General features: G+C 43.7%; 1 protein-coding gene across 2 annotated transcripts in view; it reads right to left on the reverse strand.

The window, feature by feature from the left end:
- Positions 1–9,610: 9,610 nt before the first annotated feature.
- The window catches only part of CCDC195 (coiled-coil domain containing 195), a 33,436-nt gene continuing 29,764 nt past the window's right edge, over positions 9,611–13,282 (reverse strand). For both annotated transcript variants that reach the window (XR_008467199.1, XR_008467198.1), the window contains exons 7-8: positions 12,028–12,184; positions 9,611–9,730 (exon numbers count right to left, since the gene is read on the reverse strand). The gene's annotated coding sequence lies outside the window, so the exon portion shown is untranslated. The remainder of the gene's footprint in view (positions 9,731–12,027; positions 12,185–13,282) is intronic.

Consider the following 13,282-nt stretch of genomic DNA (forward strand, 5'->3'; position numbering starts at 1 on the left):
CTGTCCATTTTTAGTGTAAAAAATGTGAAACATCCGTGAAAAATGGAACTGCCCGTCAGCCATTACATGGCTCTCAGCTCGCAAGGTTGAGTTCAATGCAAAAAGTGCTCTTTTAACAGATTTTATACCATGACAATAAATTCAGACAAGATGTCTCTTTAAACCATGAAATTATTGCTACTATCTTTATCAAAGGGCCAACAAACAGTATTCATATCTGGCACCAGACAAGCACAAAAAAATAGACAGTCTTCTGCAAAAAAGCTCGCAAATAGTGTAGAAGGTGTGGCAGGAAAGAAGGTGTGTTTTCAGGAATGAGATTATGGTTCGTAGACTTTCAGTCTGAAAGGAGGTCTAAAGCAAATGAGAAAAAAAATAATAAATCAAATATTAGATATCTTGACCCTGCTGTTGACATAGAATCATAGAATGTGTTGTGTTGGGAGGGACCTTTAAAGGCCATCTAGTCCAACCCCCCTGCAGTCAGCAGGGACATCTTCAACTAGATCAGGTTGCTCAGAGCCTCATCCAGCCTAGCCTTGAATGTCTCCAGGGATGGGGCCTCCACCACCTCTCCGGGAACCTGTGCCAGTGTCGATGTCATCAGACCACCTCTGTATGCATGTGTCTCTCATGCAGAGAGCCCAGTGGGCTTGGTAAATTGGGTCTGCATGTGCTGAGCCTGGCTTTTTGAATGGTCATGACATGGACTCAAGGTAAGGGTAAGCTTTTAGTGCCAATGAGTTATTTGTTTTACCTTCAGGAAATATCTAAATAATAATGTCCTGGTGAGAGGGCATGGTATGTTAATACGTGGTAGCATATTTCCCATGAAATGGCTGCAGTTTCTCAAGGCATTAAAAGACAAAGTGCAGAAAAAACAAGACCATAATGGATGAAGAGCTACATACAGTAGAATATAAATCTATACGCAAGACCATTTTGTCAGGATGGGTGTATCAAATATGTGGCAAAATCTTCCTAATATAAATGCAGTGTATATTAACAGAAGTTCGTTGTTACTGATGTACTTTACACAAGGCTGCTCTGATGATTAAAAAAAAAAAAAGATATTTGAACAAACAGTAACAGCTTTTCCAAGGTGATACTCAGGTTGGCAATCACATTCCTTAGTGTCTCTTTCTGACCCAAATGCTTTCTAGGGATTGAAATCACTTGTGGCCACTTCTCAAGGCTTATTTGGCTCCAGGGGGGGATGTTTTATTCATGTCATTACTAAAATCACTACTTTGATTTAAAATGCTGTTAGAGAGTCTGCAGATTCTGCCCATACAGCATAAGCGAAGCAATATTCCTCAAATGAGTTACCTTGTGCATGGCGCTCTTGAAAATAATTTTTAATGCACATACACATGATATTCTTTAATTTGAGCAAACAGCAAGTTTGATACCACTGTAAAGAGAATCTGAATCTGCAAGTCACTTCTGTCTCAGTACAGACAGAGTGAGAATACTGGCAGTAAATTTAAGACAGGCAATAAGAATTATTTCTGGAATATAGTTTTCTTCTTCTCGGTTCAATGGGATCCTGCCATGTCTAGCTGGGAGTTGAGGAATAAAAAAAATCCTGCAAATTTCCTAACTATAATCTCCCTCTCCTACTTCTCTGTTTCTTCTAATGGAGAAGTTATAACAACGAGGGGTAGGCAGGCGCTATCATCAGAAACCTTTTTCAACCAATAATACGGATTCCATTATATGCTTCATTACTTTCTATTGGTTGCAGGAATGTAGTATAAAAAAACCAAAAGGAGGTGAAAATACAAACCAATCACAATATTCTGGCATTTTCAAAATGGTACAGTTTCATTTTATGACCAGTATTACTTACTGATTTTCTTCAGTTTTACTCTAAAGGCCATTGTAAGGCATATTTCTGACATCTCAAACATGCAGGACAGCTGTATGTTTGCACATACGTTAGAAACACTTCCTGTCCGTTGGGCCATGAAGAAGAGTGTTTAGCGCTAAAGCTCCAGCCGCTGGTCCCTGAGTCCCTGAGCAGATACTTCCTCCAGGCTGCAGAGGTGCAGCAGCAGGACCAGTCCCTCTGGGGAGGGCTGTTGGAGGAGTACGGGGACATGGTGGCACCCATGGTGGCTGACTTGCCAGGACGCAGCAGGGCTCCTTCTCCCGACACCTCTCTGCCCCCGGAGCCTTGAGTCCTCCTGGCGGTGTGCAAGGGGGGCTGGGGGTGTCCCACCAAGGCCAGGCTGACCCACAAGCCTGGCAGCCGGGTCTCAGACATCATCATTTTTGAGCACGTCCTGTGCCAGATCCAGGCACCAAGTGCTCTCCAGGGATACACAGCTACTGAGCAGGGTTTCCTTTTTTTTTCCCTTTTCATTTTCTAGAACATAATCTTTGACCCAGAATTCCCCTCAAAAAGGCCAGTGTCCTTTTGTGACCTTGCCGTCAATCTGCCTGCCTTTAAGAAGGCTCTTAACTTACAAGGGTTTGGGTTCACCTTAGCCAAAGACGGTCAAGAATTCTCCTCAAGGATTTCCAATTTTATTTTATTTTTTAAATCAAGTAGGCATCTTAGCAAAACAAGATTTTAACAAATGTGTGCATTAATGAAGTACACATGGGATGAATGTTAACTGCAAACCTTGTCTCTAGTACCGGATTGTTCAGGAAAATAAAAGCAAGTAAATTCTAGGATAGTCCCAAGATGCTTTAGAAGTAACAGAAGCGACGCTTGTGCTATTTTAGCCATTTCATTGTCAAAATGCTATCACGGTTTAGCAACTCCTAGACAACAACAGTTCAGCAAACCTCGCTTAGTTTGCAGATTTCTTTAAACCAGGAATGCCAAAGATTTTTCTTCTGCCAAATTAGGTGAAGTCAGCCAAATAGAAAGGTGTAAATCCTGTCCTCTTGTGTACTCAGTGCCTCTAGCCCTTCTCAGGACCTGGTGGAGATTGAAGTTGCCTGCTATTAGCAACTAGAAAAAGCATGAGGCAGAATGCCAGCTTCTAAATGAAACAAACAAAAATCCTTTTCTTGTTAACTTTTAAAGACACGTATATTTCTTTCACACCTAGCGCTCAATACATGGTCAAGTTTAAGTGAGTGGCTGGAAAAGTACCAAAGACACATATACTTACATTGCTGAAAGAAAGACTGCATTTTTGGACGTATCCCAAGGATCTATGAAGACATCCCTTGCTCCGTCTCCAGGCCAGCTGGACTATTAGGAGTTGGGAAGATTTTTTGATCAGAGTGAAAAGTCCTAAAGATCATTTCACAAGCCCCATCAATCAGCTGAATGCTGGCCCAGTTGCCGTAGGAGAAACATGTCTAAAGAATTTTTCAATTAGTTAAAAGGGTGATTCATGTCATTGTAGATTTTCACTCAGGGAGAGCGGCGTGGGTTTGGGTTTTTTTGGGTGGTTTTTTTTTAATAAATTTTTTATTTACCGTTGCTTTGACATTTCAGAACTGCCCTGTCTTCAAAGACGTATCCCAGTGACATCCAAAAAAGCCCTTATTCAAATACATCTGTTACCCTTTATAACATATTCCAAACACTCTACACCATGGGTAAGACAATGCACACATAAATGCTTTCCTGAAAGGGGAAGAAATTGTTTAAAGTGACTTGTTTATCAAAGTTTTGTGTAATGTATAGCTGGTACATCATATGCAGGAGCTGTGGTGTTATGTACCACACACACTTGAGTCCCAGTAAATACAGTACTGGGCTGTTTAAAGAGTGACATACGGTGCTTACTAACAATAAAACATGTATAGATGCCTATTAGAAGAAGTGCTATGATATTCTAGAGTTGCTTTTTAGTATTTGTAGGAACGCATCCAGAAAGAAGAGAGGAGCATCGAAGCCTGGCTCTGGATGCCTTCTGACAAACTCCTGAAGAACTCGCTAGGAAGCCAATATTTATTCACAGTAAAGAGTTTTAGCTTGTTTACCAGCAATACATTGCTTAAGACCTACCTCCTCATTCATAGTAGCACACATATTACTGATGCGTATCTTATGGAGGCCTTCTAATCTTGAAGCTTAAATGTTTAATTAAAATTTAATAAGCCTTTCAGGCCTACTTGCGCACGACATCTGTTGGAGCCCAGGTGCTGCACGTGGCGAGGCGGTGTCAAGCTGGCTGTCGAATACACGCAGTGCTTCATCAGACTCGTTGCGGAGAGGACCTTCATCCAAGGGCTCATTTCTGCAGCCATAAGGAAAAAAGACATCTATTTGAAGTTAGCAGGAATTCAACCACTAGAGTGGGATTTTACTGACAGTGTTTTCTCCTTGGTATCACACAATGTGTGAAATGCAGAGGATTTTGCTCGGTGTTTTAATGAAGACCTGTGGCAATGGCAGAAATTGTCATTCAAGGATTTCCCAGGCCTACAAGAATGACTTGGCTTGAAGGATTGTGCGTCCAAACACACAGATTACCCAATAAAATCTATTACTTTCCTGGTGCTCGTCGGTCCTACTCCTATGAATCAAGAGCACTGTTGGGTAACCCTGCGTCTTAATTACGTTCTGGTGACATGCATGGATTTGAAAGATTCTTCAGGATTACTTTGACCACAAAGTGCTCTGGTGCTGCATGACTGTTCAGACAGTTCTGCCTCATTTTCCCTTTGTTTAAGCATTGCGCAAGGAAAGATTTGCAATGCACAAGGGGATGCAGGGGTCATAGGAACAATCCTGAACGTGGGACAGTTTTTCAGACAGTTATGGCATAAGCAGTACTTGTCAGAAGAGCCCAAAGGCTCGGCAGCCTGCACGACAGCAGTGACCTTGCTGCTCAGGGCCAGGCAGTATTTTGGCATCAGAATATTCCATTGCTATTCCCATCTCTCATCCCCAAACACGGGAACCAAGGCATATAGCTGAGGACGTTAGCCTATATTAGAAAAACAGCCTCAAAAGGTAGTTTAATATTTTGTACCCAATTAATAACTCTCTCACCCTAGCTTTGTAAGCGAGCAATGATATCTTCTCTTTAATGCCCATACTTACAGTGAGATGAGAGAAGACATAGTGCCTGTTGCCCCAGAAGCTCCAGCAAGTTCCATGCATAGAACTGCAGTACAATTTTTTGTAGCTGGCTGTTCTTACAGGGCAAAATGAGGAATTAAACTGTTGGCTTAGGGGCAGCAAACAGAAGTCTGGTGAGCAGTGGAAGCCCCTGCAACTTAGCGTCTGCCATCTCAATGGCCAATCCTTGAAAGACTTGTTGCTATAGATATGGGTTGGCTTTACCTGTGAGAGTCCTTCCTGCATTTCTGCTTTCAGCTGTAGTTAAGATTATAGTAACTAGCCTATACACGTTACTGGACAGCAGGATTATTGTTGTTTTTAATGTATTACACCATCAGGCAAGCTGTTGGGACAGAACAGCTGGACAAGTTGGAGCTAGCCTCCTCCCAATTAGCTGCTTGGTGGTTCTGCTTCTCAGTTAGGAACTCACACCTCTCCAGTTTTACACGTGTACTTGCTTATTTCAGCTAACAAAAGAAGGTCCAGAATACGGAGCTGGTGGCCAGCAGCTGTGGAGCTACATGCTGGATCATCTCCCCAATACCCCATTGCAGGTTGCACGGCTTTTCTGTTTTCCCTTAGGAAAATGCAGACACCATCATTCACCTGCGTTACAAGTATCACTGGTATGAGGCTTTGAAGAGGTGGTACAGCATGCCCTGGTAAGTGATGTTTACTTTACACAGTGTACAGGCCGATCAAGCAAAAGTAAATTAACATTTTAAAACTGATTCACAGATTATTTTTAATCTATTTCTCACAAATGCTGCTACCGGTGAAGGAGTGGGAGGATGCTCGGTCCTTAGGGCTCCTCACCAGCCTGGCAGTCTTTTCCAGTCTCTTGCACATACCGCACGCTGGGATGGCTATGCTGCACAGCACGGATTTTCCTAGTCAAGGTTCATTTGGAGCTGGTTTGTTTGCATTGCAGTGCTTCAGAAATACTCAGCTTCCCCTTTCCCAGCAGGCTATTCTGCCAGAGTAGGAAAAAGAAGGGAGCAAAGAAAGGGGGAAACTAGCCAAGCAGCAACAAAGGAGGCGAGCAAAGCCACAGCACGCTCCTTGAGGGGCTGCAGGCGCTGCTGTGCGTGCAGCAGAGGGGACAAATTACTCCAACAGCAGTGTCATCCTGCACACTTTGAAACGGTTACATGCACACACACAAATTACAGCGTGCTTGCTGGCCACACAAACAAAATACAGTGCTGTCTCCATATTACTCCATGCAGCCAAAGTTAGCATTGCACCTCTGAGCTGTAATTCATCTTACAGTACAGCTCCTGGTTTACGTGTGCATATGCGCATTGTCCCACTTCACTAATTCGACAGCCACGTCCCACTGTAGCTTTTGTTCCCCCTCCTCCATGAAAGACCAGATTTAGGATTTCCCTTGCTTTCTTTCAGCAGTGAAAGCAGCAGCCCTGGTCAGGAAAAAAAGGAGCACAGCTGGCACGCGCACAGCAGTGAGGGGTTAGCTGCGGTTGCAAACAATTTTTTTAAAAGGCTGATGACCTTTCCAGATTTGGGCAGCTTTTTGCTATGTCCATCGCGAGGATAATGCCAGTTTCCAAGTGTATGACAAATCTACACTGGAGTATGGGATACATGCACGTTAACTGGCCCGTCCTGATCCTGCCAGCAGCCTAGAGCTAAGCTCAAGCTATTTAGCTTGCTTCTTGGCCAGCTTTTACAGTCTTTGTCAAGTTCTTTGGGGCAGAACTAGTTCAAGTGTACTAGAGAGGGGCGCAGACACACATTCTTATTCTAAACAAAATGGCCTTTCAACAAAATCAGACTTTCAACAAAATAATTCATCTTAAAATAAGAGAGAGACATTTATTCCCTAGCCTCACGCAAAGACATGCTATATAGAACCATTTTTGATGAAACCAAGATGGTCCAAGTCAAGAATGGAAAATACCGAGTCTGGCAAAACTAATTATCAGAGGAAAAAATCAGTCTCAAGGGGAATTGCTGGGGATCTTAAATATATGTAGCTCCACATTTAATATTAAAAACCTGCAAATCTTAGCTATATTATATCTAGTATTTCGATCAGTGCAAAGCCAAGCACAAATCCAAAATCAGAACAAAGATTGCTATTGTCCCTGAATTAACCCGTAAGAGCTATTGGATAACCACAGTACATTATAAACAGACCAAAAGAGTGCAGTGCAGTGCATTTTCAGTAACTAGCCTGGGCTAGTAAGATTTTTATTATTTTTTTTCACACCATTGCTAATTCACAAGAAGGTACTTTTCTGTTACTGAGGATGAGTGTAATCAGCCACAGCAGATGTCAGACCAACAATTTAAACTTCAGGGTAAATCCTTTTAAACATCTAATGGTAGCTGTTTTAGCTGTATTTTTTTGATCTGGGGGGGAAGGACCTTCCTGCATTATGACATAGATTCATCGTATAGAGATGTACAGGGAAGACAGAATACACAATAAACATCAGAAAGTGCATCAGGAGGATCATTTATCTTGTTTTCTTGGTAGTGTAGAGCTTAGCTCTTCTCTGCTCTTCACATCAGCTCAACAGGCTGTGCCTTTCAAGTTTGTTCATCATTGATTGGATACGAGGGGGTGGTTTAAGGCTGAAAGGAAAATTATGGAGATTTTTGAGTAATCCTCCAAAGGGATTTGCCAGGGTGACAGCCACTCCCCCATCACACCATGCTGCTGCCCTCGTCCCTACCCAGCCCTCCAAGGACAAATGGTTGGCGAGTCAGGTGCTGGTTAGATCATCGCCAACACCTACGGTTTCGGAAAGGAGAGATCAGAAAGGAGATTACAGTTGTAGGTGGAGACGCAGAGAACACAAGGCTGCCTTCAACTACCTCTTATTAGTTGCTATCAGCTAGTCTGTATCTGAGTTTCTTACCCCACCACCTCACCCTACCCCAGACAGGCGGGTCACTTTAGTTCTCCAGTTACCCCTTGTAGAGCCCATTACAATAAATGAAGCTGCTCTAACAACCAGCCAGCACCTAACTCCTGCCTCACTCCTGACTGTGGCATTTCTCCCAGTGCAGGAGGAACTGGAGCCTTCATCCCACTGTGCTTCTAAAGAGCCATAGGCATGCACCGGGCTAGGGGGCAAGCACTTCTTTCTTCCAGGCTTCCTTCTCCTTCCACTTTAGTAGAATCTATATTTGATGATAAGAACTTAACACTCTTTTAACTTGTTAGCCAACCTTGCTTGGACATTTAAAAACTGCTGGTTAATAGTCCTTTTAATTGATGAATTTACAGCTTAGAGCTCCTTAGTCGCCTCTCTCTGCCCTTCAGACCCGTCTCATATTACCATCATGGATTTCCACTGGATTTTCCACGATAGTTTACTACTCCCTATTTACCACTCCCCTAATTAGTTACAAACTTTACTTTACTTTACTTTTTTTATACCTCCTCCTTTTCACGAAGTGCATCACTGTCAAAGCTCAGGTCCAGTTCTTCTTAGGGATCATGGGAGCTGTAGTCCTCTTGAAACTGAGACCAGGTTGGGCTTGTGCCTCTCCTAGAGCTGTAGAACAGTTTGTCCCTATTGACAAAAAAGGATGTTAAACTTCACCTTTGCACAGAATGGATCCAAGTATCTTTCAGTCAAAGATACCACAAGGGATATAGCTCACAGATTCAGTTCAAATGAGGAAAGACAGAGCAAACACGTATTTGTTAATAGTGGTATGAGAAATCTAAGCACGCTGTATAATTAATGCTGTTGCAAAATGTTACTTGGAGGAGTAAAAGCAGCAAGGAAGCTGAATGTTACATGTGAAGCAGGAAGAGAGTGTCTGTGGTCCAGTGGGAAAGCTCACCAGAAGAAAGAGCTGTTTGCTGTGAAACAAGGCTGGATGCGATGGAGGCTGGGGCAGAACTCAGACAAAAGGAAAGTAAAACCAGCAGTGTATCCAAAAAGATTTGCAATTTAGCAGTTACAGGTGTAATTAAGACCCACATAAGACCCACAGCCACAGGAAACCTGAGCGCATCTCTTAAGAACAAAACCCCCAGATATTTAATATGCCACGACGGAGGATAGCTGGGTTATCATTTCCAAATGTAAAGTAGCCATTTCTCACAATATTAAAGCCAAATAAAGCTAGTGCCAACATTTACCAGTCATTGTTGGTTTGACAGTATTGAGGACGTGCTGCAACACTGCTTTGGGTTCTTGAACTGTGCCCTTGGAGTTGTATGGATTACATAGCAGATGATAGATGACATAAATAGCACCCAAAAGGCCCTTTTTTCAAAGCACAGGAAAGGGAAGCTGGTGGGATGGAAGAGAAGTATGCCACAGACCCCTCAGATACAACCTTGTTTCACAGCACAGCCTGCACAGGCTGCTATTGCGCTGTTGCTTCATTTGATACAAGCACCTTAAAGTTTGTAGTTACTTTTCCAAAGGAACAAGACCCCAGGAAGCGACCAGACAGCTCCATATGGTACTATGTTGGAGCTACGTGGCTCGGAGTGCAGTACAGATGTAATAGCACAGCACCAAAGATTGATGAGCCTTGGCTTTTACCCATTTTTGCATTATTCTTGCCTGCATTCTTCCAGTCTCCTGGATAACTGTGCCGTCTGTGAGCTGCAGCAGAGCCTGGCCCAGGCAGTTGAGACAAATGACTCTTTGTAGCTCGTGGCAGTGATGTTAAAGCTGGAACAAATTTCATTAGCTAGGGCAAAAATACAAGTAATGAGCTATTTTCTGTTTAGAAAACAAAGGTACTGGATGCTATCTCTTGAATGTAAGCAGTGATACAAGAGGCAAGGTAAAGAAAATACCCAGAGGAACACGCACAAAGACTTTAAATGGAAAGTTTCATGCAGCAAACGTACCCGCAGGGCTTGTTTCTACTTTGCATAACACCTACGGTCACAGATGCAGCCCTGGCTCCCCCAGCTTGGAGGAGCCGAGAGCCCGGGAAGGGAAGTGCCGGGGTGGGTGATGCACAGGGAACCCCCCTGGCAGCGCGCAGGGACAGCTGGGGCGAAGGGAACGATGCCCAAGGCCATCCAGCTCTCCCACCAAACCATTCATTTCTTCCACCCCCTCCCCGTTGGTGGGGCAAAGGGCGCTTGTGAATAGGTTTTGGACTCAAGCCGGTAACTTTTCCTGACAGTTTGGCAAAGCTGATTTTAAATACTATTGACTCAGTCTCCCGTCTCCAGCTCAGCTCAACAGTTAACCACAGGAGCTGGGTTTTGAAAGCCCTCTTGAGGGTAAAGCCTGCACTAGTACAATTTCACTTCTGTTGAGTTAGTCTACGTTAATGACATTTACACTTTGACCAGGGTCTTTAATAAGAATTCAAATCTAACTGTTGTGGGTTTTTAAATATATATTTCAAAAATTGGAGACATCCAAACTATGCAGGGCAGCACATCTTCTGTGTTTATTTTTATTCCTAATCTAGGCTCTCCATCAGCTGTCTTCATGGTTTGGTAGCACGAAGTACTGGAAGCCTACCAATACATATATATAAAGCTTCCTTTTTGGTTTCCATTGGTAGAAGGACAGATTCTTTTTCTCTTCGAGTCACTAAGAAGTCACTGTGCAGGCTAATTCAAGACAAATGTGAACACATGTTATCTGAACAACGGATGTGAGGCTGCGTTTGAAGGAAGTATGCTAAAAAGGGCTGCGTCCTAGGGGTCTTCAGTAGGAGAGAGGGCTGGCAACCACTTGGAGAAAGGATTCTGTTACTGCTGGGGTATTTTGGGCTCCAGACTGCAATGTTTAGAATGTGCTCTGCTCAGACGGTTATGGGAGCAGCCCCTCCACCATGGCAACTAACATATGGCTTTGCATTGTTGCTAATAATCACACAACAGAAAGAAAAAGAGGTAAAAAGAAGGACGTCCTTGAATACGCAGACTATGAAAGACTATGACTGCATTCTCCAAGGCTGTAACCAGAAGTTATAAATTGCTATATTGCATATTTTCACTTCTCATCTAATTGAAAAAATGGTGTATACAGTTTTTTGCAGATAGCCTATTTATTTTGCTGAACTACCTCGAGCTGAAGGATGCCGTTTGGTACTGGCTGGGTACAAGCACAGCAAAAGGCCAGGGGAAACTGGCTCTTTATATCATAATTTTTTGTCAGCTATGGATGAGTATCTTTTTTGCAAGGCCACAGCACCCCCTTTCCAAACTACTGGATCTTTTGCCACAAAGGCAGAAGAAATATAAGACACGCTTGCTCACAAACTGCCAGGGAGGTTGCAGAACTTAACAGGGTTAGCAGCACAGTCTTTAGGCTGCCGTTTGGCTTCCACACAAGTCACTTTTAGCAATTTATAAGGGACCGATGCACCTGATCAGTAGTTGTCCCCATCCTCAGCACCGGCCACCAAGCTGGTTATGGAGGAAGGAGAAGCTGTGCCCAGGTGAAGCCCATGGAGGACTTTTCAGACATGCTTCAACTGAAGGTATCCTGTGCCCTCGCAACAAGGCTCAGCCTGGCAGGACAGAGACCAGGACAATACCAGGGTGCAGTTCTGTCTGAACTTAGCCCCATGTGCTCTGGGAAGCAAGAAATGCTCTGAAATGAAAGACACTGTGCTCCAATCTCCCCTTTACGTACCCAAATACACCTGCTCCGCTGCCCCTGCAGCAGGTGGCAATCGGTGACAGTGCCAGACCTCAGCAATGGGGTCCAGTGTTGACTGAGAGACCTGAACACACTGTGCCAGGAGAGACCGTAATCCCCACCATTGGAGCACACCGACAGATTGGGATGGGGAGTATTGTTGTCTTCATTTTACACGGAGTGGGCTGAGGTATAGAAACATGTAGGGTGTTCTGTCTTTGATTAAAGACTGGTGATTATACACAGAAATAGCTGCTGCTTTCAAAATTCTAGGAAGCACTGAGTACATTGTGCCAAAGGAATAAAAAAAAAAATTAAAAGACTCATACCAAAAGTGTAGTATAAATTTTTTTCTCTTTCTTTCTGTTCTCTTACCTGGAAGGCTTCTGTTATCCAGCTAGAGATGAAGGAGGTGGCTGAGAGCACATCATGGGCCATGGGCAGCGAAGGGCAAGCAGACCAATGACCTGCACACAAACAATCCTGACTTGAAGATTCTTCATCCGGTTTTCTCTCATAATGACAAACAGACCTGAAAAAAGAGTAGAATCAATTCACTAACCAAAGAGGGGCTAAAGCAATAATGAGAAATTCAATTCCAGTATGACTTACCTTGTGTAATGTAGATTTAGCATACCGGTATTAACGTGAATTTTGGATAGCTTATCTGCATTGCATCTCCGAACCTTTTTGATAGTTGCTAATCTTTGTAACTAAAAATCATTGGCTTACTTATTTAGGTGTGACGCATACAATAAAAAAAAAAGAGAGAAGATACTAAAGTACGTCTTTATTTGCAAATCCCTCCAGTGATTCAGGTTTCATAAACCTGAAAATTAGTTTTCTTTATGTATAATAGAAATTAATTTATAAATTGGAGGCAATAAGCAAACCCATACAATTCTTAGATTCTTTTCCATTTCCTTTAGCTTTATCTTCCTGATTTGTCATTTCTAGCGTCGAATTGTTTCCATTCATACCAACAGCAGGTTTCTGTGGATAAAATTCGCACACAAAATAAATAATCAGTAACCTCATAGTGAGTTACGTTGGTATTGATGGCACTGACAGTCAGGAACCCCTAACTATTTTTAGCTACTTTGCGGGCCGCGCTGAAGCAGGGAGCCCGGTGCTGCGATGGACACGCTATTTTTATGGTAACCAAAAGAAGGGTGTCTTCACCCTTTCTGGGGAGAGCGCGGGCTGCGCGACCGCGGCTCCGGCGGGGAGCGGCCCCCCTCTAGGGGCGGCCGGACGGGCTGCAGGGATGGATGCGGGATGCAGGATGCGGGATGCAGGATGCGGGGATGCGGGTCCGGCGCCGCTCGGCAGCGGGCACGGCCGCTCCTCACAAGCGCAGCAGGGACAGCAAATCCAGAGGCAGGTCATCTGTGGCGCTGGCTGAGGTTAGCTCCCACAGGCGTGTGTTTAAATAAATATTTGGTATTGTGCAGGGAATACAGAGGGGTTTGCATATCTATTTCTATGCTAAGCTACTCCTCTCCAGCGCAGCTGCAGGAATACAGCAGGTGTACGGGCTCTTGTTACTTCTCCTAAGCCAGCCTCCAACTAGTATTTGGCTGAGAATACAGCTTTTGAGAAAGAAAAACCCACCACCTAACCCCACTTT

This window comes from Rissa tridactyla, chromosome 6, assembly GCF_028500815.1.
Source record: "Rissa tridactyla isolate bRisTri1 chromosome 6, bRisTri1.patW.cur.20221130, whole genome shotgun sequence".
Classification (NCBI taxonomy): Eukaryota; Metazoa; Chordata; class Aves; order Charadriiformes; family Laridae; genus Rissa; species Rissa tridactyla.